The sequence below is a fragment of the Sorex araneus genome, chromosome X (genome assembly GCF_027595985.1).
Source record: "Sorex araneus isolate mSorAra2 chromosome X, mSorAra2.pri, whole genome shotgun sequence".
NCBI lineage: Eukaryota > Metazoa > Chordata > Mammalia > Eulipotyphla > Soricidae > Sorex > Sorex araneus.
Genome location: NC_073313.1, coordinates 176,371,466 through 176,397,799, shown reverse-complemented (window position 1 = coordinate 176,397,799; position 26,334 = coordinate 176,371,466). Strand labels below are relative to the sequence as shown.

General features: G+C 38.8%; 1 pseudogene; it reads left to right on the top strand.

Moving 5' to 3' along the window:
* The first annotated feature begins 5,882 nt into the window (after window positions 1–5,882).
* Window positions 5,883–12,786, top strand: LOC129399858 (voltage-dependent anion-selective channel protein 1-like; annotated as a pseudogene).
* Window positions 12,787–26,334: the final 13,548 nt, after the last annotated feature.

Genomic DNA, 26,334 nt, shown 5'->3' with positions numbered 1-26,334 from the left:
TGACAAAAAATACATTAACCACATGGTTAAGATGTCTAATCAATTTGCAAACACATGGAAGGATTCAGAATGATGGCTAATAACCAGCATGACTTTGTGACCAACAAATCATTTTAGACCAATTCAATTGCTTCCTCTGACAGAGTGGCAGACCTTGTATGCAGGGAGGAAGAGACGGACATAATCTATTCCGACTTCAGGGAGATTTCTGACTCTGTTCCACATGACATGTTCATCAACAAGGTAGGAAAATATGGCTTGCTGTCAGAAATAGATTAAACTGATTAGAGATGTATCTAATTGGAAAGAGAAAGAAAGTCACAAACTGTATAAAAAGACAAGTACAAAACCAAATACGCTGTTGGTTTTAGTATGGATAAATTCAAGGGCAAATGAGTAGAGTAAGCAGAGCAAAATGCAGTTAAGTGGAAAATTTTGCCTATATATGTAATAAGTCATGTATTTTGGTGATAGTTGTTCCAACTCTTTGTGAGTTGGCAAGTATATGAGTAAATGGACATTATGTTATTGTAATAATTGTAAAAATCATATTGTAGATGAAAGTGTGTGTCTTCAGAATACATGGCAAAAATGCAAAAATAAAATTCACTGGATAAACCAATTTACATTAAACTCTTAAGCTATCATCTATCATAGATAAATCTGACAGGTCATTTGAGACGTGACAGATTCAATGGGGAAAAGAAAACTAAATGATTTTCAAAAAGGAAAAAACAAAAGTTTAGAGTGTGTTAGATGACTAATGTCAGAAGCAATATATAAGGTTTTATAATCATCCTGATTATAGTTAGAGGTGACCGGAAATTAATTTCTTCTATTTAGCATATTGATTAAGATATGACCTTTAATTCAATATTTGGGCCAAGTTAATCAATATCAGCCTCAATATTTTCAACTAATCACATCAACTAGAAGATCTACACAGAATTAAGAATTAATTCCTTAATTCCACCAGGAATTTAATTGACATTAATGGCCACTATAATCAATTATCAAAACATTTTGCAACTTGATCCTTACTTTCTTCACCCCCACAAGAAAACAAACAAACAAACAATAAACACTTAACTCCCAGAGGTCAAGCAAAACAGATTACTTAAAGATTTATTAGTTTGGAGGGCATGACAACCTCTCTCTGAAAGAAGTGTCATCTTCATGGTCTTTGGGCTTTGGATCAAGACAAAACCTTACAAATACCTTTGTACAGATAAGCATTCCAGATTCAGGTGGAGAAAAGTGTGTGGGGACCTTTACTAGACTCTTTGTTTCCCTACATTATCATACTTGAAAAAAAAATCCTTGGTAATGTTTCCTTTTACAAATAAAGACCTTACACTGACTCTACCTGTTAAAAAATCAGATACCCACTTCCTCTTTTTCTATTTTGATATTTCCATCTTCAATGGTTTGATATACCATCCAATTTGTTTTCTTGATGAGTTTTCTTGTTTTCTAGCCCTTTTTTAAAATGTTTATTGTGTTTTATTTGCATTTTCATTGCAATTATAGTTATTTTTTTTCAATTTGATTTTTGTTTAGAGTCATACCTGGAAATGCTCAGGAATTATTTCTGGCTCTGCCTCTAGGAATTACTTCTGGGTATCATTGGGGAACACATGGGATGCTGGGAATGGAACGTGGGTTGGCCATACTCAAGATCATTGCTCTACCTGCTATGCCAACTCTCTTGCCTGCCTTCTCTCTTTTTTTGAAGTGCAAGGGATAGAACTCATGAACTCACACAGGCAAGGCAAGTAGGACACTACTGAGTTACATGTTGGATCCCCAGTAAAGTCTCTTTATCTAGTCAGTTGATCCTGTGCCTTATGGATGATACAACAAAGCAGTTGATGAATAACTCCTTACAACAATTATGAACTGCATATGCTAGATAAGCCTCTGCTACTAGAGATCTGGCCCTCAGGAAAAAAATTGTTTATGAACAATAAAGCACAAGGGGAAGAAGGGATAATACAACAGGTAGGGTGCTTCTCTTGTATGTAGATTACCTGGGTTCAATCTCGGTCCCTGATATGGTCCCCAAACCTTCCAGAAATGATCCCTCTAATGAAGAGCCAAAAGTAAGCCCTGAGAACCACCAAGTACGGCCCCCAAACAAACAACAATAAAAGAAAGCTGAAGCATATAAATTTTAAGTGTTCCTCTCTCTAAATCTATCATTTCTTTCTCTAAATTTAAGCTTGCCTTTCTTTACATAAACCCTGGCTCTCTTTCTCTGAAAAGTGTCACTTAACATTATAATATGGAATGATTTTAAACAATGTCTTTAATTTGGAGGGAATTCCTCCCACGTAAATGTGAAGTCTAATTTCTGTCCCCATAAAAGTAAGCTCTACTTGGGCACTGTTTCTGACAAATAGAATCTAGAAAAAATGATATTATGTCACGTTGAAGAAGTCACAAAGGCAAGAAACATACTTGTACTTGGTAACTCAGGAGTGTGTCCAGCAATTCTCAACCAACTGAACCAGTGGTTCGTGGTTCAATGTGAAGATGAGGATGTTTTATTGCTGGAGCCCTGTAATCTATTTATTAAAATACATCTGACATTTGTTAGTGTGACCTGTGCAGAAACACACCATTAGGACCGTGAAGGAGTTGAGAGTTTTCTACTTGAACTACAGGGACATCTTTAATGAAAGCAAGAGCTATCAGGATTCTGAGAGTCCAATGCACCTGAATTTTTCCAGTGACAAATGGAGACAACTGCTTTTTCTGCATTTGAAGATCTTTATGCCTGTGAGTGCAGTAAAATCAGATGAAGAGTTCCACTGGTTTTTAAAGAAATACTCTAAAGATGTAGTTGTGATTTAACTACATAATATCTCTCTTAAAAAGAAAAACAGAAGGTTGAAGGTTGAGTATAGGAATAAACATAATATGTTCTCAACTTTTTAATGAAAAAAATAAAGTGTTTCCCTTGGAGAAGTATTGCTAGCATCACTGAGATCCTGATAGAGAGGGCAGCACTCAGAGTCTATCTTCTATTTCTTATTTTAGTGTCTCTGTTGAACAAGGGTCTGCTGACATTGGCAAGAGTCATCTTGTCTTAGAATTCTCTCGAGTGAAAAAACCTACTTCAGGCCTAGCGGAAAATCTGCATGGAACAATTGAAAACAAAAAAGTATACAAATAAATATAAAGACTAGACTTAGTATTTACTGGATATTTTTACAAAAGAGAACATTGAACTGGCCAATATACAAATAAAATAAGATCAACTTCTTTAATATGAAAAAATGCAAATTAAAAATTCAGCAACATACAACCACACACTCATTAAATTGGCTAAAATAAAATTGGCTAAAATAAAATCTGAGAAATTCTATTACTGGTGACCACTGGCTGCTAACATAATACTGGACATGCACTATGATTCAATAATTTCACTTCTAGGTAAATAGCTATATAGGCAACAGAAATATCTAATATTTCTGAATTTTATAACCAAATATGAATTTTATATTTATAAGCATCATGAATTTTATAACCAAAAGGAAGGGAAATTATTTTAGCTGCTATATTTGCAAAATAAAACAATGAAAATAATCTGAAACAATACACATCAATTTGTATAAATTATTCACATAAAATGTTGGCTGAATAAATCACAGCACAAAGACTACATGTTATCAAATTTATTGTCTATATTAAGCTTACAAAATGCAAACTAAACAACAATGTCAAGAAATGTATATATTTGTGCTAAAATTATAAATGAAACAAAAAAGTTATTGTCATAACATTCAACATAGTGGTTACTGCTAACACAATTCTCCATTTCCAGGGAGAGCAAAATGGAAATTTTCTAGAATGACCATATTATGTATTCACAAATACTGGCATTGTTTTATTTCTTAATCTCTCTGACACTTCACAGACTTCCCCTGATAATAAATCCCATTAGATTGTTGATTTAAATTTTATGAAATTTGTGAATATTTTTTATTTGGGCCAGAGCAATAGTACAGTGAGTACGGTGTCTGTCTTGCATAAGGCCAACCCAGATTCGATCTGTAGCATCCCATATGGTTCCTCAAGCACCACCAGAAGTAATTCCTGAGTGCTGAGCCAGAAGTAACCCCTGAACATCGCTGAGTGTGATTCAAAAAGCAAAAAAATAATAAAAGTAAATAAAATAGGGGCTAGAGCGATAGCACAGTGGATAGGGCGTTTGCCTTGAACGTGGCTGACCCAGGTGTGATTCCCAGCATCCAATATTGTCCCCTGAGCACTGCCAGGGGTAGTTCCTGAGTGCAGAGCCAGGAGTGACCCTTATGAATTGCCAGGTGTGACCCAAAAAGCAAAATAAATAATTAATAAATAAATAAAATAAAAAGATTTACAGATATTTGCAACTAATTGACTGGACAATTGTATTAACTAGTTTCAGTTCTTACAGTCATATAATTGCTCTCTAGGAATCACATAAAAAGTATTCATATCAGTTTTTCCTGCTTCATTCAATTGCAAATAATTATCAAACAAGTTATTGAACACCTACTGCACGGCAGACAATTGGGATTACCTCTAGGCAATTAAAAATATAGCAATGAAACAGAAACGAAACTCACCCTCAAGTTGTCACTTGTCATCCCGTTGATCTTCAATTTGCTCCAGTAGGTGCCAATAACATCTCCATTCGTCCCTGTTACATGCTAGTGTAGCCCAATGGTATCTGCTTGCTCCAGGAACACAAAGAGCCTCAAACCCTTCATTCAGGGTCTGACCATCTCATAAGTGGGCGGCCACGTGGTCTTTTGACGTCCCATGGAATCCAGTTGGTAAGAGCTCTAGTCCAGTAGTCATCTCTAAATCTCATTGAGTGTCTGGTCCACCCGATTTTCAACGCCTTGGCAAATGAGACAGCATCCCTGATTCTTGATTGTTGACGGAGGTCAGAACTCCAGTTTCCTTCTCTCACTTGAGTGAAATGTGATATTACAAGCATAGCTCTTTCGATTCCTCTTTGGGATACCCGAATAATTTTCTCTTCCTGTTTTAGTAGGGGCCAGGTCTCTGAGACATAAGTTAGTGCAGGAAGAATGGAGCCAGATCTTCTTCGTCCTCTTAACAACTTCTTTGACTCTCTTGAACGTGTTCCATGCTGCTCTCTTCCTCCTGCGCAGTTCTGGCGCCAAGTCATTCCTCATGTTGAGTTCTCGACCCAGGTACACATAGCTGCTGCATTCAGAGATGTTCATTGCAATGAGAGCAAGTGGAATGTCAGGGACTAGTTTGTTTTTTATGAACATTGTCTTGGTGAGATTCAGCTGCAGTCCGACCTTTCCACACTCACAGTCAAAGTCGGCCAGCATTTGTGACGCCTTGGCAAATGTTTGGTGTTATAAGAAGGATCTTATCAGTGAAGTGGATGTGCTGTAGTTGCTGACCATCTATCTTCACTCCCATTCCTTCCCATTTCAGTCATCACATGATGTTCTCAAGGGTGGCACTGAAGAGTTTTGGTGAAATGGTATCACCCTGCTGAATCCCTCTCTACATCAGTGATCACTTCCTTGTAGAATGGTGAGATCCTGGTGGTGAATCCATAACACAGCTTGTGGAGGATCCTTATGTACTAAATTTGAACGTCCTGTTTGGCTAGGGCTTCGATGACCACTTCAGTCTCAACAGAATCAAAAGCCTTCTTTAAATAGATGAATGTTAGACAGAGAGGCATCTTGAACTCTTGTGAAACTTCAATGAGCTTGGTCACTGTGTGGATATGGTCGATAATACTGAATCTTTTTCAGAACCCAGCTTGCTCACATGGTTGTCCTTGATCTAATGTTCTGCCTATTCTATTCAGGATGACTCGAGTGAACAACTTATAGACGATGGACAACAGGTAGATTGGGAAATAGTTGTCGATGTCCTGGATGTCTCCCATCTTGTACAATAAAACGGTCCTGCTGGTTTTCCATTGGGATGGAACCTTGCATATGGACAGGTAGTGTATGAAGAGCCGAGCCAGTATACTTATGAGTACTGGTAGCAGATAGTTCAGGTGTTTGGGTCTGACCTTGCTGTATGTGTCTTTACCGACGAAATGGCATATTGGATTTTGGAAGAGAGAACACTGAGAATGACATATCCATCCTGCAAAATTTGGCATGTGGGCAGGTGGATGTGGCTGTCAAAGAGATCCAAGTAGAAGTCATGAATAATTGCACTTCTGGAAGATGTGATAGATCAATGAGGATGTTGGAGGGCAGTCATCTTGGTTTTGTAGTTGGAGAAGGACAATCGAGCTTTGCAAATACTTTTCCCGGCTTCTGCTGCATCGGCCAACACTGCTGCTCTTCTCTCTTTGAGATCTTCCTTTATCGCTTCTCTGCACAGCTTTGCAAGCTTGGGTGTTAGTTTGTGATTGCCTGAGGCTCGTGCCAAACCATGTTGGTGAATGAACTCCAGAGTTTCCTAAGACAGGAGTCTGTTTGTGGCTTTTCCACTCTTGGCATTCTTTGCGCAGTCATGGAGGTCCTGAACCAGTCAATCATATTCTTGTTGATGTTTTCAAGGATGGCATCTTCCCATGATGCCCAAATAGTGCCAAAGAGCTCCCAATTGGTGGTCATTCTGGAAGTTTTCTTAAACTCAGACTTTGCAGTCCTTTCTTCCTGCTCTGTGAAGTAAAATTTTGCAGGAAGGAGGCTATGGTCCGATACCATTTTGGAATTTTGGGACAACAGCGACATCAGTCAGGCAAAACCTCCGATTGAATATGATGAGGTCAATTTCATTGTAGAACTGTCCACCGGGAGACTCCCATGTCCAACCTTTAGATTCGGCCTTCTGGAATCATGAGTTACCATGGATGGTCTTGGTCGACATGATGAACTCAGACAGTCTCTCACCCTGATCATTCCATTCTAGGCCAAGGGTCCTGATATGGAGTTCTTTGGGCGACCTTCTTAAATTATTGAATTAAATTTAAGTTTAAAATAAAGAACCATTTCATCAATTATGATCATAATAATAAAGTGGATATTGCCTCAAAAATTACTGCATCGGGAGTTCAAATAGTATCACCATTCTTTAATTCTATCTCTTTTTCTCTCTCTCTCTCTGCACCCATACACACACATACACACACTCACACACGTCACAAAACGCAGTACATACATGCACACAGATTTAAATTGTATTTTAATCTTATTCTCTCAAAATAATTTCCAAGATAAAGAAGATGAAAGACATAACCTAATTAATTCTGTGGTCACATTCTTTCAGCTCCAAGGTAAAGAAGAACCATCAGTCTTCAGTATAGACATTTGAAAGAATCAGGGATAACTTCTGATTGGCCAATTTAGGACCAATACTTCATCTATTGTACACTCATTGAAGCCATGATAAGTGGTGTGCTATAAATGACCAAGTCTGGGACATAATGCAACTCAGTAATTATAAAAATTTGAGACTTTTTTTATAGATCTACTGGAATATCATGAAACATGAAAGGGGGTTTTGCAAGAGAAATAGTGCTCGAATTGGAATTGGGTAAGCGGTGTTGTGTTGAAAGTTGGTCTATTTTTAAACAGCCTAGACATAAAACAAGTTGGACTATGAAAAGAACAATGAATTTTTTAAAGACAAACAATAAGTAACTCACTGTGGGAACCAAAAAAATTTGCTACTGAAAAATGGAAGGTTTTTAGATATGTGTCCACACCTACTCCCCTTCTAAAGAGGCAAATCCCAAATATGTATGTCTCTAAAAGTGTAAAATTGGTTATTTCTTTCATAATAAAACACAGATCTGACTGGGGCATTAAGATCATGCTGGCTGTACTAGCACATTCTGAACAGAAGTGTGCGCAGCAGAAACTATAATTTTAGGATGATGTTACAGAGAAAGGCAGCCCCATAACTTGTCTCAGGAAGTAGACTCAGAGTTTAATAGTCCTTATCTGTTCTGCAAAGATTAAAGACTGCTTTCTTTAACCAAGCTAAGGTAAAGGGAGTTTATAAAACAGTCAATAAAGAACAGTGATGCAACAAAAGAGAGAATTGGAAACACAGAAAAAAGAAGTGCTACATTTAAGCTATATGTTTCTACATCAATATTTCCATCTTTGTTGTCCATAAACTCATGAGTGATTTCTCAAAATATGGTCTTGATCTCCCCACAATGAGCAACTCAGAAATTCGGAATTTTCTTTTTAGAATTTTGGTACTCAGTTTTAAAGATTTATTACAAAATGTGGTGACCATATTTAAGCACTGTATTTGAATTTTTATTACTTCATCATATTCTGGAGCGATAGCACAGTGGATAGGGCATTTGCCTTGCATGTGGCCGACCTGGCTTCAATTCCTCCATCCCTCTTGGAGAGCCTGGCAACCTTCTGAGAGTATCCTGCCTGTATGGCAGAGCCTGGCAAGCTACCCTTGGTGTATTGGATATGCCAAAAACAGTAACAAGTCTCACAATGGAGATGTTAGTGGTGCCTGCTCGAGCAAATCAATAAACTATGGGATGACAGTGTTACAGTGCTACAGTGCATCATATTCTACAATAAATCATACTAATTATAAGAATAATTGGGGGTTGGGAGTGATTGTGGCCATATCTAGCAGAGCTATGGAGCAACTACTGGCTCAGTGTGTGGCTCTGGCTCACAGAAGTCAGGACTTGCTCAGGGAGACCATGCAGTGTTCACAAGTCAAAAGAATCAGCCATGGCAAGGCCATCACCTTAGTCCCTGCACCATCTCTTTGACCCAGAGAATAATTTTACATAGGCTTTTTGATTAACCATATTCTCTACAACTCCAATACTGATTGTCTCTAACACCATCTCTGAAAAATTACACTGCTGTGATCGAATCCTAAAATGTTCCCATCCTCACATCATCCCTCTTCTTAGTGGCGATTAACTTACAAAAATATATTAAAGAATAAGCAGTCTGGCTGGAAAGATAGCTCTTTGGTTTAAGTACATCATTATATGCAGGAGGCCATGGTTTTATTCTTAGCACTTCATGGCCCTCTGAGTACTACTGGGGGAAACTTCCAAGCACAGAGCCAAGAGAAGCCCCTGAGAAACATAAAGTGAGGCACAAAATTTAAAAATAAATAAATATTTTGTAGTAATGAGTGACTCTGCCATCAGTTATCTTTTCAACATTCATACGAATAAGAGGAATGCCTTACGGGTCTAGTCATAACTATGTTGTTGCACCAGGTAGACAGATCTGACTAAAGGAGATAAGGGCTATTTACAGAGAAACACTTGAGCAGTTGATTTAAGTGTGGAGAAGAGAAGGCGCAGCCGTGAGATGGAAGTGTAGCACTTTCCACTTCACCACCTCTGTCACCCAGGGAAGTCCTTAGAAATCAGGGTTGAGATAGTCTTCCAAGAGCACCTATGCAGCATAGAGCTTTATTTGTCGCCCATTTCTTTGGGTAGGTGCCAGATTGCACCTGAGTTCCAGTAGATCTTCAGGGAAAAGGAATGAATCCCCACCACCCAATTTCTAGGGAAGCCATGAGATACATGCTGGAGTGAGGAATTTGCTTTATACAGGAAAATAAAGGTTAATCTTGACCTTTCCGTAGGTTACTTTCAGGTCCATTGCCAGCTTTCACAGAACAGGATTTAAGAAAGGAGACAAATATAAAAGTAAGGTACATTTATTTGATATTACAATGGGTAGGTTGTTTGCCTTGCATGTGACTGGCATCCCTTATTGTCCCCAATCCCACCAGGAGTGATTCCTGAGCATAGGAGTAAATTCTGAGAACTGCTGGGTGAATATAACGACCCCCCAAAAAAAAAACCCCAAAAATATGTTTATTCAAGAAATGTACAGAAGTGAAGGAGGATTGAGCATGTTCAGAGCAATAAGGGCTTCTCCAGAGGGGAGCCTGCAGAATACAGATACCAAGTGAAGAATTTGAGATGCAGGTAACTAACTCCCTGAAAGTGTGTCAAGAGTGCACATACTAAGCAGACATCTGGACAAATTCCCAAGATAGAGAATATACACCTTGTATCTGAAAGTTTGTTTATAGAAGATTTTTCCCAAACTGCTCACAAATGTCTGTTGCTAGGGTGTCGTCAAGGGGGAGAGCTTATAACAGTAGAAAGTCTCCTTTGATATTCCTATCACATTCTTATCACATTTTCTCTGCAGGAGACACTTCTTAGGGGGTCCAGCCCATATTTGAGCATGGCACTTGTGTTTTTCAGTGAATCTCTGGCCATCTCAAAAAATCCCCTACATTACAAAGTCCTTTATGCCTTTGGGTTGATTTGGCTTGAAGACATAATGTCTTTATTTAATCCACAGTGCCAGGCCCTTCTTTTCTACCTGCAATAACAGGAACATAATGACTAAGAACATATTTGCAGCACCAGAAATCTCTGAGTTCAGATGTCAACAAACTTTTAGTGTCCTTAATTCTCATTTTTTCTACTTATAAAATACAGATAATACTTCTTTTCTCAGGGTTATTTTGGGGATTAAGTGAAATGATGTATGTATGTACAATGAACTTACTTATAAATTCTACTCAATAAACAATGATCTGTACGGGAATATAAGTGAGTATATGTGTGTGTAGTAAGTGTGCTAATTGTATTTTGAGCTCTTAGTCATCTCATCCTGTTGACAAGCCTAAAAATAGCTTGTTTGTAATGTTTTTGTCATAACATTGACTTGGCTTTTCATTCATTCATGATATAGATCTGAATTATTAGAATAACTGGGGAGAAAGGGTTGTGGCCACACCTAGCAGTGCTATGGGGAAAGTCCTGGCCCAGTGCTTGGGAATTTCTCACAACGGTGCTCAGGGCAACTATGCGGCATCTACCTGAGAGGATGCTCTTTCACATTTTCATGGGTCCATGACTCTGTGGACTCTCTGCTGATTATGTTCTGTGTGGAAAGAAACTTATAAGAGTCTGAATGGCCTTCTGTCTGACATGAAGGTTGACCACTCCCTTTCGAAAATATTAGTGCCTAAAAAATATAGTGGCATAAGGATAATGGTGGAAGGTCTTGGGTCCTCCTTCCAGGATACTAAAGATATAACAACTTTGTACATCAATATTGTAAACAGTGCCACTTTTGTAACCACATTACCTAAACTACAATAAAATTTTAAATAATTAGTTCATTAAAATGTTGTTTCTTTGGGAAAGAAACACAGAAGACCTCCAACATGTATAGTTTTGTCCTTTTTGAAGTTTCTGCAGAGGAATGATAAGCAAAGACCTATTCTCTAGGGCCCAGCAAACATCATGTGACCAGAATGTTCTGGTTCCTGTTGTTCAAGGACCAATTTTCTTGGAGACATACAGCAGTGACAAGAAAGAGCTTTATTAGTAACAAGGTGGCAGATTAGAAATTGGCAAACTTCTGTTCTCAAAGACCTCCCTTACATGGTCACAGGACACACTTTCCACTGAAAAATGGTAGCAGATTTTCAGAAAAGGTGTTTTGCAGACCAGTAGGCACCAACAGAATTATTAATAAAATTGTTCATAGGTTAATTAGATCAAGTAAAGGCGCACAGCCCAGTCAGAAACCTGACTGAAGTAGCAGCTAATGTCCTTGAAACAAAAAGATTTGTGATTAAAGCTTAAGTTTCAAGATGAAGGGCAAGGTAAAGCAACTGTCTGGTATTTTAAATTTTGAATTCTGCTCTTTAGTGTCTTTCAACTCTATTCTTTGTGCCTCATCCATTTCTATTCTCCCTGCAATCTAAGAAGTATTCTCTATGCAATGGGAAAAGCCTGCTGTTGCCAAAGTTCATTTCACCCACATATTTTTTGTTTCACCTGTCTTTTCATATGTAATAAAGAATTAATGCCAGGAGAACTCACTCTTTGGGTTCTATTTGTCTTTCCCTCCTGATACTTGTAGCAGTCTGCCTGTTGAAAGACGGACTGTGCCACCACCCCCGAGGGGTGCTTCAATTGTAGCAGAGATACCTGTGCCTCCCACATATGTCAATCTTGGCAAACCTGCCAAGATGTCTTCACCAAGGTGTAATGGGCTTGGCATAATAAAAACTTGATTTTAAAGCAAAATCTGAGGCTGGAGCAATAGCACAGTGGGTTGGACGTTTGCCTTGCACGCGATTGACCCGGGTTCGATTCCCAGTATACCATATGGTCCCCTGAGCACCACCAGGAGTAATTTTTGAGTGCAGATCCAGGAGTAACCCCTGTGCATTGCTGGACATGACCCCCCAAAAAAGAAAGAAAACAAATCTGAGAATGGACTGAAACTTACTAGATTGGGTTCAGCCAACACAGAGACCACTGAGGTGCCTGGAAACCTGGAAACCAAGTGCGGATGGACCAAGTATGGGTTCTCTCACCAAGACATGGAAGATCGCATCAGGCACCGAGACCACTGTGGAAGACCAGCACGAGAGTGACCTTTGATTCACTCTTCTCTCCAAACACTTGGGATGAGAAATACTAAAATCAAGATAGAATACAAGTGGGAGCGATCAACCTGGGCTGCAACGTGGATTCTGCCATCACAGGGCCTTCCATCCGAGACACCCAGGCGTTGGCCCATGAGGATGAACTTTGAGTCGTGGGTGACCCAGAAGAACACTGTGGTCAGCTACAAGATTGATGAGTTCCAGTTTATCATGGACGTAAATGATGGCACAGAGTTTGGTGGCTCCATTTACCAGAAGGTGAACAAGAAGTTGGAAACTGCCGTTCTTGCACAGCAGGCAGCAGTAACACTCCTTCAACAGGGCAGCCAAGTATAATGACTTTTAAAAAAAATTTACTTTAATGAATCACCTTGAGATACAGTTACAGACATGTAAACTTATGTGATTATGTTCCAGTTTTACAATGATACCCATCCCTCCACCAGTGTCCATTTTTCACCACCAATGTTCTCAGTATCCTTCCCATCATCCCCACCCCTTCCCACCCCCTGCCTCTGTGGCAGGCACATTCCCTCTTACTCTCTCTCTCCTTTTGGATTAAGATACACTCAGACTCTAAAGCCAGATATCAAATCAACACTTTTAGCTCTGCCGCACAGCAAGAATATCAACGTGGGTGGCCACATTCTTGGTCTAGGACTGGAATTTCAAGCAAAAATTAATACTGTACAGTCATTCAATTTTAACCTATTTTGTAGCATAGCCACCTCCAGAATTCAGTGTAAATTTCAGAGTTGTATATCTAGAATGCAAGTATTGCTAAATATCGAGTTAGACCTCCAGATCTAAGATGACTCACAGAAAAATCTAATTCCAAATAAAAGGTCCTTTTAGCTGTAGGCTTGGGAGTGGGGTGGGGTAACCTGGCAGCTCCTCTAGAGAGGTCAGGTTCCTTCTTTGAAATCTTGAAATGGCTGCAAGAGGCAGCTGATCAGATGCGGGTACTTTTTTTTTTTTAATTTATTTTATTGAATCACCAAGTGGAAAGTTACAAAGTTCTCAGGCTTATATCTCAGCTACACAATGCTCAAACACCCATCCCTTCACCAGTGCCCATATTCCACCACCAATAAAAACAAAAACAAAACAAAAACAAAAATAAAAACAAAAACAAAAAAAAACAGTATACATCCCACCCCTCACCCCCCAACCCCCCCCCGTGCGTGACTGATAATTTCACTTCCTTTTCTCTTTACCTTGATTACATTCCAGATTTCAACACACAACTCAATATTGTTGTTGGAGTTTCAAAACAGACTCACTATTTTTGTTGGAATTTATCCCCCAAGAATACTCTATTAACAAGGAAATATTTGATAATAAGTTTTATTATTATCAAATATTTGATATTTGATAATAATAAAACTCTATTAACAAGGAAATATTTGATAATAAGTTTTCCACTGATGAGAATGAGGAGATAAAATGTAGCGCAGCCACGGTAGCAGCTACGCGGTTTAAAATTTCTGTATTCTAGTAATTAAGTCCGCGGAAATTTAAGTTGGAAAATGAATCGTTTCCCTTCCTGGAACAGCATGTAGCAAAAGCTTAGTTCACAGTCTCCATACATGGTTGCAAGCACTTGCTGGAACCCCAAATCCTAAAGCTGTCTCTGGTTCCTGCTTGTTCCACATCCACCGGCTATGCAGAGGCATGGGCACCCGGGTCGAAACTCAGCCGGAGCCCGGACTCCGGCCCGGGCTGAGACTGCCCCGGTATCCCGCGGCTGTTTCCCAGATGCAGGTACTTTATAAATGCACATTGACTACATGAATGAAATTGTGACATATTGAGAATTAAACCTTGGTTCCCTGGCCTAATCAAGGAGAGGCTCCATTTGAAATCTGATGGTGTGTATAGATTCATCTGACAGGGACAGTTTTAGACACATCTTTGTGATCTGCATCCACCCAGCCCATTACGCCAAAAGGAGTCTCAGCGTGTGGTAACTATTTCTTCTGTCGCATTTTGGGGTGAATGTTAATGTGATAGAGCCAATAATTCATAACTTATTTTCCTCTCACATAGTGGGTTTTCTTCACCTTTGTACCAACTACGAAACAGCTCCCGAGAGGTCCAATTGTAGGCTGGGAAAAGCTCTGTGACGAATCACATGTGACAACCCTTGGGATCTCAAGTGAATTCTTCGGTTGCATTCTTGCTACTTAGTTTTGTTTTTTTTTTTTTTAGCAGTTTTGACGGGTACATTTTAGAGTCTTCCATTTTGTGTAGAGATAGATCCTTTCCTCCAAATGCTGTATTAACATCACTTAAAGAATAAAAGATTGTGGGAGAGGGTGGGAAGGAAGACAAGATCACCAGACCAGAGGTGGAAAACACTCGAGGAACTTACCATGTGGAGAGTGACATTGTTGTGATGAGTTCAACAGCAGGTAACAGCAGATTCATCCAAAAGGGACAGTTGTAGACAGATCTTTGTGATCCACCCATTTCACTTCAAATTGGTGTTTTTATAACAATTTTCTAGGTGGTTTGTCCAAATTTCTTGAAGAAAGTGTTCCAAATGGAAGTTCTATTTGCATAAGAATGATAAAATTCACAGCTATCATATCAGAGAATATTAATGCTGATGAAGTAGGTTAGTGACCACAATGTGCCTTCCAATCCTCCTGTCTCTCCTCTATCTATTTTATTTATATTCTGAGAACCATAATCTCAAATATTACACAGAAATCTAGATCCATTTTCCCTCCTCACATAGTTCTTCATGTCAATAGTTTCCATTACCTCCTTAACCACTAATCCTATTCCCTTGACAGTTTGCCTCTTTCTTCTTTCCAAACTAAAAGCTCCAAGTGATACTGCAATTTACCTAAATTGTAATGATTGATGACCAAATGTACTTGCATATTATTATACGTACCAGAGGAAAATATTCATAGCAATGACTAACAGGAAGTTCTAATTTTTGATGATTGGATTACCTATGACTACTCAAATGTGAAGTAACTAAAACTAACTACAGATTCTATTTTTTAAAAATTTTATTGTTACTGGTAAGCTACCCGTGGTGTAGTCCATATGCCAAGAATGATAACAACAAGTCTCACAATGGAGACATTACTGATGCCTGCTCGAGCAAATCAGTGTAGCAATGGGAAGACAGTGCTACAGTTTATTGTTTCTGTTTGAGGGTCACAACTGTTAGTGCATAGGGATTACTCCTAGTGATCTTGGAAGACCAATAGAAACAAGGGCCAATAGAACTGGTTCATGCTTGGAAACTTGCCACAAATATGATGGGGTGGTGGGTGGAATGCAATTAGAAAGAAAGGAGGATAGGGTGAGAAGAGAAGAGAATAAAAGTGTCCACCACAGAGACATAGAAGCAGGTTGCCAATGCGGGGTGGGTGGGAGAAAACTGGGAACACTGGTGGTGGGAAATAGACACAGGTGAAGGGATGGGTGTTTGAACATTATAAGACTGAAACTTAATCATGAATAATTTTGTAATTGTACTTCTTAAGGTGATTTAACTAAAAAAAAGAAGTAAAAAGAAAAACTTTGATAAATCCAAATAAAAGCATACATAAAAAAGTATCAATGTTACAGTTTAAATATTTTTATACCATAGACAAAATAAGAATTTCCATGATCACCACATTATAATAGAAAACTAGATAAACATAAAGTTGTTAAAAGTTAAAAATAATCCAGATAAGAAAGGAAAAAATCAAGCTCTCATTATTTGCAGATGATATGATACTATATTTAGAGAACCCTAAAGCCTCTACAAGAAACTCCTAAAAACAATAGACTTGTATAGTAAAGTCGCAGGCTATAAAATCAACACATAAAGGTCCATGGCTTTTCTATACGCAGATACTGAGAAAGAAGAAAATGACATGAAAAAAGCAATCATGTTCACAATTATGCCTCAGAAAATCAAGTACCTCGGAATCAGCTTAACTAAAGAGGTAAAGGACCTGTAAAAAGAAAACTACAAAATGCTACTTCATGAAATAAAATAAGACGAAGAGGAAATGTAAACATATCCCCTGCTCATGGATTGGGGGAATTAACATAGTCAAAATGGAAATTCTCCCCAAAGCATTACACAGATTCAATGCAGTTCCTATAAGGATACCCATGACATTCTTCAAAGTAATAGATCAAACCCTACTGAAATACATATGGAACAACAAACCTCCACTAACAGCTAAAGCAATTCTTGGGAAAAAGATTTGAGGCATCACCTTCCCCAACCTCAAACTCTATTGCAAAGTGGTAATAATTAAAACAACATGGTATTGGAACAAAGGCAGAGCCGCAGACTAATGGAACAAGGTGGAATATCCTTACACACACCCTCAAATATATGATCATCTGATCCTTGATAATGGAGCAAGAAATGTGAAGTGGAGTAAGGAAAGCCTCTTTAACAGATAGTGCTGGCAAAACTGGACAACTACATGCAAAAAAAAAAAATGGCTCAGGTCTCTACCTATCACCATGCACAAAAGTCAGATCAAAATGGAATAAAGATCACAACATCATGGGACCAGAACAATAGCACAGCAGGTAGGGCATTTGTCTTGTATGCAGCTGACCTGGGTTCAATTCCCATATAGTCAAGTACCGCCAGGAGCAATTCCTGAGTACAGAGCCAGAAGTAACCCCTATGCATTACCAGGTGTAACCCAAAATGCCAAAAAAAAAAAGACCCCAACATCAAACCAGAATCCATCAGGTACATTGAAGACAAGGTCACCAAATTCCCCCATGATATTGAAGCTAAAGGTATCTACAAAGATGACACACCACTGAACAAGCAAGTGGAAACAGAGATAAACAAATGGGACTACCTTAAACTAAGATGCTTCTGTACCTCAAAAGAAACAGTGACCAAAATACAAAGACAGTCTACAGGATGGGAAAGGATATTCACCCAATACCCATCTGATAAGGGGTTCATATCAAAGATATATAAGTCACGGATTGAGCTCTATAAAAATAAAAAATCCAACCCCCTCAGAAAATGGGGCAATAAAACAAACAAAAACTTTCTCAAAGAAGAAATATAATTGGCCAAAAGGCACACGAAAAAATGCTCTTCATCACTAATCATCAGGGAGATGCAGCTCAAAACAACTATGAGATATCATCTCACATGACAGACACTGGCCCACATCAAAAGAACAAAGGCAACCGGTATTGGCACGGATGTGGGGAGAAAGGGACTCTCCTTCACTGCTGGTGGGAATGCCAATGGTTCAGTCCTTTTGGAAAAGAGTATGGACGTTTCTCAAAAAATTAGAAATTGAGCTCTCATTTGACCCAGCAATACCACTACTGGGAATATATCCCGAAGATGCAAATAAGTATAGTAGAAATGACATCTGCACTCATATGTTCATTGCAGCACTGTTTACAATAGCCAGAATTTGGATAAAACATGAGTGCCCAAGAACAGATAACTGGTTAAAGAAACTTTGGTACATCTACACAATGGAATATTATGCAGATATTAGAAAAGATGAAGTCATGAAATTTGTATATAAGTGGGTCAATATGGAAAGTATCATGTTAAGTGAAATTTGTCAATATGAAAAGTATCATGTTAAGTGAAATTTGTCAGAAAGATGGGGATAGACATAGGAAGATTGTACTCATTTATGGAATATTAAGTAACAGAATGGGAAACTAACACCCAAGGGTAGTAGAGATAAGTACCAGAAACCTAGAAACTAGATGAGTGCCTTCAAGACATAGAGCCACAGAAAAAGAATCCACGATGAAATGGATTATGAAGGCTAACACATTCACCATAACAAAACTCATCCCCAGAACTGGTCCATAAAATCCCAAACCCAAGCTTCTCTGAACCTCACATCTAGAGCCCCAAATGTGACAGCTGCCGTTCACACGGGGCCTCCAAACACCTCACTGTGGAAGCACAAAGAAAATATAAGAGTCCCCCGGACTCTGACAAAGAAGCAACTATCCATGGGGAAACTTGCACTCATAGCAACTATTCCTAGAGCTTTGTACAGAGGGCGTAGTCAAAACATTTATTGTGATGCTGGAGAACAATGTGTTACCCTTGACAGCGAGTGATACTGACTTCCTGCTTGCCATAACTTTACATCCAAGGGAAAGTGTGTATGGGGTAGGGTGGGATTAGTTAAAACCTGATATAACTGGAGATGAGAGAATTGAAATCATTTGAGGATCAGAGCAGTAGTACAAGGGACAGGGTACTTGTCTTGCAAGCTAAACAAATTAAACTAACAGAAACAAACACTGTGAGGCATGAAAATCTAAAAAATTAAAAATGAAATCCATAAAAACAGAAAGAATAGTGCTTACCATGCTATGAAGGATGAGGAGAAAAGAGAGATGCTGGTAAAGGCTATAAACTATTGGTTGTAGAAAGAATAAGGTCTGGCAATGTGCTGTATAATAGAATGGTTGTAGTTGATAACATTGTACTGTTTAATTGAAACTTTTTAGTAGCATGCGATTTTTTCCCCTATGTTAAGTGGTCTCACACCAATACAGGTAAATACACTCAGTTTTAATTAATTCCATAGAAATCCTGTCATGATGATTACATTTTTCATATCATCACAATGTATGCTTTAAATGGCCTGCAGTTTTCTGGCCAATTACACTTCCACAAAGAAAATACATAAAAACTGGAAAATAAAAATTCAAACTTTTTATGCATATGTGACATGACTGTATGTGCAGAATATCCCCCAGATAAGCTATCAATTACTTGAAATATGTGAATGTAATCCTATTGTTGAAAAAATTAGTTTTTGAAAACAATGGGGATCCAAAGAATTAAAGCCAGCCACTGAAATATAGTTATCATCAATAATAATACTCAATAATAGGAAAAAGACATGAAAATGTATATGTAGTACTGCTGCCAAATAGACTCATATATAATCCATATAAGCTTTATTGAAGATACTAAGTGGGAAAATACATTATTTTTGATTGACTGTTAAAAATGTCAATTATATTCAACTTGATTTAGAACTTTAATGAAATGCTATGCAATGGTCTAGCAAGATTACTTTTATAAAATGTGAAAAGTATTCTAAAATATATCAAACTGAGAAGGGACCAAGGATAACTCAAACAAGAAAAATGGGTTGGGAGAATTTCCTATTCTATACCTTGAGAATATTTTTAAACCATAATAAAAATGAGAGACAAACGTAAAGCAATGCAATAAAAAGCTAAGAAACAGATCTATCGAAAATAGAGAATTGGTAGATGACAGAGATGTTATTACAGATAAGTGGGGTAATGACAGACATTACAATGAATAGTTCTTAAATAATTGATATTGATACAAAAGATTATTTGGAACCTTGCCTCATTTCATCCATAACTGTCAAATCTAGGCAGATTAAAGTGCTTCATATAAAAATTAAGTTATAAAGATTTTAATTTTCAGAGGTTATTTTTAGAAAGCAGAGTTTCTTAAACAAGACACAAAACAAAAGTAGCAGTTATAGAGAAAAACATTAATATCTCCTACATAAAAAATAAAACCTTATGTTCACAGAGATTAAAAAATACATATCAGCAGAAGATATCTCCTGCAAAAAATGTTTTTATTGTTTTTTTGGGGGGTGGGTCACACCCAGAATGCACAGGGGTTACTCTTCACTTTGCACTCAGGAATTACTCCTGGCGGTGCTCAGGGCACCATATGGGATGCTGGGAATCGAACCTGTGTCAGCCACGTGCAAGGCATACATCCTACCCACTGTACTATCACTCCAGCCTCAAAATCCATTCTTTTCAAAGATGTATAAGGCTGCGTGGGAGATATAGTCAGGCAGATGCTTTTCTTGCTGTTGCAGACTCCCATTCGAATCTCTGGAACTTCATACAGTCCTTAGGAATCACGAAAAATGATCCCTGAGCCAGGAATAAATCCTGAGCACAGCCAAGTGTGCCCCCCCAAAAAAGAAAAACACAAACCAAAAAACAACAAAAGTGGGGCTGGAGTGATAGCACAGCGGGTAGGGCGTTTGCCTTGCACGCGGCCAACCCGGGTTCGAATCCCAGCATCCCATATGGTCCCCTGAGCACCGCCAGGGGTAATTCCTGAGTGCAGAGCCAGGAGTAACCCCTGTGCATCGCCAGGTGTGACCCAAAAAGCAAAAAAAAAAAAAAAAACAAAAAAACAAAAAAAAAAAAAAACAACAAAAGTATCCAGAATTCACAAAGAATTCTACCAAAAAAAATTTTTAAGTAAGTTTAAACTTTCCAGACCCTATTCTCTCTTGAACACGTATCTTTGTTTGCCGTTTATTTCCATTCTGGAGAAGCCCATAGTGTCTTTTTGAGCAAGTAAAACTCTCTTTTTCTCATCTCACTCTATGTCAATAATGTCAATTAAAAGCTACCTGCTTCTTTATAAACAATTTCCTTCATTGATCTTGCTGCTTTCACTTTCACACACAGAAGAAATGACATTCTCACTTGTATTTTCATTGCAGCATTGTTTATAATAGGCAGAATCTGGAAACAACCTGAGTGCCTGAGAACACACGATCAGTTAAATAAACTACTGCATGTCTACACAATGGAATACTATGCAGCTATTAGAAAAAATGAAGTCATGAAATTCACTTATAATTGGACAGACGTGGAGAGTATCATGCAAGTGAAATAAGTTAGAAGGAGAGGGACAGGCATAGAATGACAGAACTCATTTGTGGAATGTAAAAAAACATAGTATGAGACTAACACTCAAGGACAGTAGAAACCTGAGGCTGGAGGATTGGTCCTCAGTTGAAAGCCTGCCTCAAGGGCTGAGGGAGAGGGCAGTTGGGATAAAAAAGGGACCATAATGACAATAATGGTTGGAAGAATCACTCTGAATGGGAGATGTGAACTGAGGATGCATAAACAACCAAACATGATGGCCTCTCAGTATCTGCATTGTAAACCATAATGCCCAAAAGGAGAAAGAGAGACAGAGACAGAGAGAAAGAGACAGAGAGAGAGACAGAGACAGAGAGAAGAAACGTGCCTGCCTCAGCCACAGAGAGGTGGAATTTGGGGGAGATGTAACAGGGGGCTGGTGGGGGGGATGCAGGAGGAATACAGAATTTATTTGTGGTGGGAAATGTACCCTGGTGAGGGATGGGTGTTGGAACATTGTATGACTGAAATCCGATCATGAAAGCTTCTTAAATGTACCTCAGTGGTTCAAGTAAAAAGAAAAAAACCCACCTGCTTCACACAAGAATGGCAATAAAGCAAACAATTTAAAAATGGAAAAAATATTTTTTTTCCAGATTCTGTCGAGTACCCAAGAACAGATGACCAGTTAAAGAAACTTTGGTATATCTACACAATGGAATACTATGCAGCTGTTAGAAAAGATGAAGTCATGAAATTTGCATATAGGTGGAGCAAAAAAAGTATCATGTTAAGTGAAATGAGTCAAAAGAGATAGACAGACATAGAAAGATTGCGCTCGTCTGTAGAATATAAAATAACAGAATGGGAGACTAACACCCAAGAATAGTAGAAATAAGTACCAGAACGTTTGCTCCACGGCTTGGAAGCCAGCCTCACATGCTGGGGGAAAAGGCAGCTAAGATAAAGAAGGGAACACCAAGTAAAGTGTGGTTGGAGGACCCACTTGGGATGGGAGATGCATGCTGAAAGTAGACTATAGATTGAACAGATGGCCATTCAATATCTCTATTACAAACCACAACACCCAAAAGGAGAGAGAGAACAAAAGGGAATGCCCTGCCACAGAAGCGGGGGGCGGGTCAGGGAAATGGAGTGGGGGGGGTGGGAGGGATACTGGGATCATTGGTGGTGGAGAATGGGCACTGGTGGAGGGATGGGTACTCGAGCATTGTATGACTGAAACACAAGCATGGAAATACGTAAATCTATAATTGTACCCTCACAGTGATTCACTAATAGAAAAAAATAATAAATTTGATAAAAAAATTAATCACTGTCACTGTCATCCCATTATTCATTGATTTGCTTGAGCTAAGCGGGCACCAGTAATGTCTCCATTGTGAGACTTGTTGTTACTGTTTTTTTTTTAAATTTTTATTTTATCACCATGTGGAAAGTTACATAGTTTTCAGGTTTATGTCTCAGTTATACTATATTCAAACACCATCCCTTCACCAGTGCCCATATTCCACCACCAAAATTCCCAGTATACCCCCCGCCCCCAACCCCCACCCCAATTGTATAACTGATGAATTTCACTTCATTTTCTCTTTACCTTGATTACGTTCCATATTGCAAAAGAAAACTCACTATTGTTGTTGGAGTTTCCCCCCAAGAAAGACTGCCCTACTAAGGAAGCATTTGATAATTGGTTTTCCAATAAAAGATTGTATGTTTTCAGTTTTTAGAAAAGGTCGCGCAGCTGCGTTAGTGGCCGAGCGGTTCGGATGTGTCCCAGTCTCGCAACCCGGAGCCGTGTCAGTTGCTGCTCAGTGTCGCCAGGGCTCCATCTGGAGAAGGTGTGCTGGCTGTACCTCCTCTGTCTGGATCCCCGGTGTTGCTGGCCCCGTTTCGGGTCCAGAGCATTTCTCTGGCCGCGTTGCTCACCAGAATGCCTGGCCTCTTCTCTGTTGAATGTGGCAAGATGGCGCCGAGGGTGGGTCGAGGGCGTGACTTCCGGCGGCCGGGACCACTTGGAGGTTGGGCTGGCACCGCCCCACTCCAGTGCCCCCCCCCGCGGTTCGGATATGTCCCAGTCCCGCAACCCGGAGCCGTGTCAGTTGCTGCTCAGTGTCGCCAGGGCTCCATCTGGAGAAGGTGTACTGGCTGTACCTCCTCCATCTGGATCCCCGGTGTTTCTGGCCCTGTTTCAGGTCCAGAGCATTTCTCCGGCCGCGTTGCTCACCAGAATGCCTGGTCTCTTCTCGTCTGTTTTTAGCATATCAAATACCCCATGGGGGAGCTTGCCGGGCTCTGCTGTGCGGGCGGGATACTCTCGGTAGCTTGCCGGCCTCTCCGAGAGGGACAGATCATAGAACCCAGGTTAGCCGCATTCCAGGCAAATGCCCTACCCACTGTGTTATCGCTCCAAAAATGGATTTTTTAAATTTTTTCAATTTTATTTGCATAAAATAAATATTTTCAATTTTATATGCATAATCACACAGGACTTGAGGGTATTTGCCATACACAAGGCCAACTGCAGTTCAATCACCAGCACCCTGTATGTTTCCCTTAACTACTATTAGGAGTGCTCCCTGAGTGCAGAGCCAGGAGTTACCCCTGGGCATCTCTGGTATAGCCCTAAGACTTAGAAAAATAAGATAAAGTAAAAGGATTTAATGACAACGGAAAACATAGCTAGCAAAGAAGTGATAGTCAAAGAATTTTTCTTATTTTTCCATTCACATGATTTATAGTACTAGTAATATTTATGTTTAGGCTTACAAGTTACTGTACCATATCCAGTACCAAAGTACCTTTTCCCCTCTCTATTATTATCCATTTAAGTAATTTTTAGATGATAACAATATTAACAGAGGCAAAAAGATTTACTAGAGTAATAAAAGTAATAGCACGTGATCCTTAAGGATACAAAAAGTTATGGAACCAGAATGTAGTGTAATAAGAGAGAAAAGGCATGAAAGAAGGTAAATGAAAGTAATTTTGTAAATGACTGGCCAGTTATATGATGTCTGCATTTTCTCAGCCAGATAGGAAGTGAGAATGTACTCCCCAAATGAGTCTTCTTGGCAAAAGCAAGCTGACAGTACTTTTCCTCCCTTCTGTTCCAGTTTGATGCGTTGAAGCCTACTGCTGCTGTAAAAAAATCAACAGGACCTATGCAGATGCTGCCCAGTGCAGATGCAAGGGCATCCACCAAATGCCAGTACTATGAACAGTCTGGCACTTCCAAGAGTTCTGGGAGCATCTCCCACAGGTGTCAATAATGCATGTGTGAAAGCTTCAGGAGAATGCTAAACCTAAAATTGCACACAGATTTTTAACCTTCCCAATTTTGTCTTACTGCACTCGTCATGCTCAATATATGAGCATAGGGCCAAAGAACATCCGGCCTTCATGTTTTAATTCATTCTTTGGAATAGACTTGTTGCAACAATCTTCAAGTATAGTACATTGCTTCTCTAATTTTGGTGTGCAGTTTCTAATCCACATGAGAAGACCTGGAATCTACATTAAAAAGCTCCTGAGAAGCCCAGATACAGCTGGTGCCCAAACACTAAGTAGCCATCTTTCCTAGGAACTTTACAAGAAAAGGCTGGTAAGCTCAATGTATATCTCCCTATAACGTTTCAAAAGATGCATGACTTACTGAAAAATGCAACTTAGGTTCAAGCTGGGACATTCTCAAGACTATCTATCCAAGTGAATGATTAGCACAGCCGTCAGTCAAAACTAATTACTCACCCTCTATGTATACCACTCTGTGGGCTGAAGACAATTAGGGGGTATTGTCTCTACCTTTGTTGAATTTATTTTTGACTCACTGAGAGACAGCAAGGTACTTCTAAAATACCAATAATATTAGGGACACTCAGACTAAAAATAAGAGTATTCAACTAGACTCAGTCCTCTAAAACTGTGAATTCTTTTTTCTTTTTCGTTTACTGACATGTTATCAAATCCATTGCCATGCCTTGAATAAATTTAACATAACTAGAAATCACAACTATTCACTATGCATTGCATCTCTCATGAATAGTTAGCTACAGGAAAATTTAGCATGTTAAAAAGTCATGATGACAGTGCAATAGGCTAGTTTATGACACTTTTTATGGCAATTTGCCAATTAGTACATTCAAATATTAATTTTATTATTCAAAAATACTTTCTCTTAATTGTGAAAATAAGGCACTTCCAAGCTGAAAATATAAACTGCGGGTGATAGCCAATGGATATATTCTACTTCATTTTGGCAAATCAAAAGGTGCTCACAATGAATTTGGACAACTTAAGTAGATTTTCTGAGTATAGTTTTAAATTTAAGATTTAGAGAAAGACTTTTACAGGCTTCCAACTATCTACAGATATACTACAAAGGAATTCTAGCTGAATTCAGATATTCTTCTACAATTTAAAAATAAGTCATTATAATTTAAAGGAAGACCCCAAATCAATAACATGAACTCTATGCTTTAAACAATAAGAAGAAGAGATTAGACAGTGGGCAGGGCATTTGCCTTACATGTGGCCCTGTTATGATCCCTGGCACCACATACGATCCCTGAAACCTGCCAGCATTAATTCCTTAGTGTGGAGCCAGAAGTAAGCCCTGAGGATGTCATGTGTAGTCCAAAAACAAAGAAACAAACAAAAAGCCCCATAAATTTTAGAAAGCAGAAAAGAAACAAAAATAATAAGTAAAGGAACTAATAAAGAGAAGAAACCAATAAAGTTGAAAAAGAAAAGCAATAGAGAAAAATCACTGAAACTAAAAGTTAATTCTTGGGCATACTCCTAACTATGTTCTATTTGACACAACCCAATTTTAGTGAATTTTCTTTTGAATGCATGCATTCTTAAAAAATTTTAATAAGCCTCATTTTATTTTAAATGGCTTTAGTTTCAGAATTAAGGATCTCTTGAGCATTTTCCTGGATCTTAATGCCACAACTTTTACAATACGAGCATTTAGACTTTTATGAGCATTTATTTTTCAGGGCTGTCTGGAGTCAGACTGCCATCCAAGTGAAAGATGGACTGTGTGGGGCTGATACATAGTAGAGGAATTAATGTGCATGCTTTACATGTGGCAAGCCCAGGGTAGACAGCAGCATCACAGATCTTCAAAAATATCTGGGTGCAATCTTAGGAACCCTAGGTAACCCCCCAAAACACATTCCCTAAAATGATAGATCCTGC